This window comes from Crassostrea angulata, chromosome 5 (genome assembly GCF_025612915.1).
Source record: "Crassostrea angulata isolate pt1a10 chromosome 5, ASM2561291v2, whole genome shotgun sequence".
Lineage (NCBI taxonomy): Eukaryota > Metazoa > Mollusca > Bivalvia > Ostreida > Ostreidae > Magallana > Magallana angulata.
In genome coordinates, this window is record NC_069115.1 from 12657880 (window position 1) to 12661157 (window position 3278).

At 29.4% G+C, this 3278-nt stretch overlaps 1 long non-coding RNA gene across 1 annotated transcript in view; it reads right to left on the reverse strand.

Moving 5' to 3' along the window:
* Window positions 1-2087, reverse strand: part of LOC128184907 (uncharacterized) — a 27931-nt gene extending 25844 nt beyond the window's left edge. Inside the window, exons 1-2 of the long non-coding RNA XR_008243787.1 lie at window positions 1957-2087; window positions 439-527 (exon numbers count right to left, since the gene is read on the reverse strand). This is a non-coding gene — a long non-coding RNA (uncharacterized LOC128184907). The remainder of the gene's footprint in view (window positions 1-438; window positions 528-1956) is intronic.
* Window positions 2088-3278: the final 1191 nt, after the last annotated feature.

Here is a 3278-nt window from a genome sequence, read left to right on the forward strand (position 1 = left end):
TAAATAGAACGATTTAATTATTGTATATAATATATAAACGATTGAGTTTCGTGCTTTTCTTAATTCAGATTTGTTAGGAATTTTGAGGAAACAAACATGTAAGCAGTAGGCAATTTATATTGAGTCAATTTGTTTTTCGATTGTTAATTCGATTGAAATTTGATTTCAAAAAAACCCATTGACAACATGCATACTGTATTAAAGCAAATCGTTCCTCATTTCAAAATTGTGACACACTTATCAATTTATACTTATGGTGTCCAAGTCACTATTTCCTTTTATCAATTATTCCGATAAATATTGTTTTTGAAGTAAATAGATTGCACAAAATAGCATTCAATGATTAAAGAGGATAACAGCGTTTTTATATTTTGAAACATGCATTCAACAAAGCTGCATATTTTTTTTTCATTTAAAAGCTAATTAAGGAATACGTACCTGTATTATCTAGTCAGAAACAGTGGTGATATTTTTTTCAAAGCAAATTTTCAAAATGAAAAGTCACGAAATGTTTTCGTCCTTCTTTCCTAAAACACAAACGCAAAAGGAAGGTTTTAACACACATGCAAAAGGTTTTAAAATATTGAGCTACTTTCGGTTTGCTGGTACAACATTCCCTAGAAACGACCATCCGTGAATTTCTCTAGAAAACAAACGCTTTGCAACTAAATATTAAACATTCAGTATCTCATCTGCCAGGTGCATTTTTAAATGTACAATATCTTTCCTGCAACAACATGCAAATACTGTTGGTTGTTTTTTAAAAATGTGTTGCAAGAAAGCTTCTTCTTATAGAATTTTAAGGAAATTTCCCAATCAACTAGAGACTACATTAACACAACTGATCGGATGACAGAAAAATTATTCAATGTTCAAATTGTATCGTTGATATAAAATATTGTTACAAAATAACAAGTGAATTTTGAATAAACTGGACAGAAGTAACATTACATTCTTTTTAATTATAAAAAATTGTAAAGTGTCAAGATAATGAAGAACATGCATGTAGCAGTGCGCGTTTATTGTCATTCTTTTGTAAGATAACGCAATAACCTAATGTTTTTTAATACCATTTTCTCAAGACATGACCATCCATATAAATGTATCTACATTGCATTCCTGTGAGCTGTCTTTAAAACACTATTCAGTATACAGGTAAAATTCGCCGTGTATTCAAGTTACATAAGGATTTAGCTATAGTCAACCGTGCATTGGGTTAAAGTATCATATTTCCGAATATTTACCTGGGATTATTTAAGGGATGGGTTTGAAACTCATGCTTTTATGGTTTATTGTATGTTTAGTAGTTTCACAACCTTTGGTACATGCGTTTGCCTAACAGCTATTCAAAATATATGCCTGGTGATGAAAATAATAATGAAATTATAAAAGGAAAAAGGTACATGTTTTATGATTATCGACTCACGTTTTTATTACAAAAACCTTGTTACATTCAAAGTTTAAAACTTATCAATTTAAACAGTAATAGCTAAGTTAAAGTTTAATCTTTTTTCATCAAACTAACAAATCATAAAAGATAGTGTTGATCATTTAAAAAAAAGAGTTTAATTATAGTATATAACACTTAAACGATTGAGTCTTGTCTTTTTCTTATTTATAAAAGTAGTGGGCAATCTATACTGAGTCAATATGTTTTTCGTATTTCCTAATTCAAGTGAACTTTGATTTCGAAAAACGTGATGACAATATGCATGCATTGTTAAAGCAAATTATTTCTCATCTCAAAATTGTGACACACTTTTGTTATTAATTTTTACTTATATTGTCCTAGTCGTCATTTCGTTTTATCTTTTATTCCCATAAATAAATAGATTACACTAATAAAAATAAGATTTAATGCTTAAAGAAGATAACAGCTTGGTTATATTTTGTAACATGCATTTAATAAAACACCATATTTTCTTTTCATTTATAAGCTAATTAGGGAATACGTACCTTTGTTTTCTAGTCAGAAACAGGGGTGAAGATATTATTTAAAAGCAAATTTTCAAAATAAAAATTCACGAGATATTTCTTCGTCCTTCTTTCCTAAAACACAAACGCAAAAGGAAGGTTTAAAAATCCTGAATTACTTTCGGTTTACTGGCACAACATTCCTTAGAAACGACCATCCGTGAATTCCTTTCAGAAAAACAAGCTGAAGAACTAAATTTAAAATATCCAGCATCTAACCTGCCTAGTATTTTGTTTCTCATGTTTTATGTACTTATCTTCTTTGTTGGAACACGTATAATGCTTTAGGATATTCGAAAAAAGAATAATACAATGTTGTGATATTTTGTTATATAGATTTAATAAAGCTTCATATTATTTTTATTAGAAACTAATTAATTGCAAAGTTATCAGATAATATTGATTCCGTCACTATTTTTCCCATCCCTGCAATCATATGCATTGCCAAGAACGTTTGGGTGTTCTACGAAAATGTGTTGAATATGCTTCTTGAACGCATCCCTAAAACATTATTTTTGTGTTTTTCTATCTTTGAAAAATAAGCTGTCCTAGTTATCGAAAACCGCACTTAAAATACGTTTTTAATGGTAAATTGATATTTTTATTTTAAAAAAATGAATTATAAATAAAAGACAAGTTGCTGTCCTTTAAAAAAGGACTACAATACGTGGACCATTTGCATGTGTTACCAACGAAAACGTGAAAGCCTTAAGATTATCAGAGATTCCATCGGCTCTAGCCCTCTGCTTTTAACCACTAAATTTGTACGTTTTATTACGTATACATGTATGAATAGCCCTGACATAATCTCCGAATTTAAAGGGTTCATACTTCTGAAATGATTATGATCTATCTATGAATGAAATTTGCATGTATAGTATCAGGCATTCGGTTAATTCTACTATTTGCGCACACATTACGATTCGCGCTACTTAGTTAACTATGCAATGATAGCTTTTTGATAATTAAAAATTTCATATTTTGATGCATTTTTCTTGAGATTTAAACTTTTATACAGTGACATATAAATTATTCAATCATACTTAAATGCTTTAAAAAAATTAATCGGGAAATTCTCTAGCCTCGGCTACTCTAAAAGTAAAGTTAAGTTACATACATGTGCATTAGGAAAACAACAAAACATTGCAAATTATGCTGTGATAATTCTTTCGGGCACCAGTGTGTGTATCACAAAATGCTAGTAAAACCAAAAGCGCTGGTTACAAGTTAAAGAAATAAACTAGCTGTCACGCAAGATGAACAAAATCTCTATTCCATATATTGTTTAGGCCAACAATATGTGG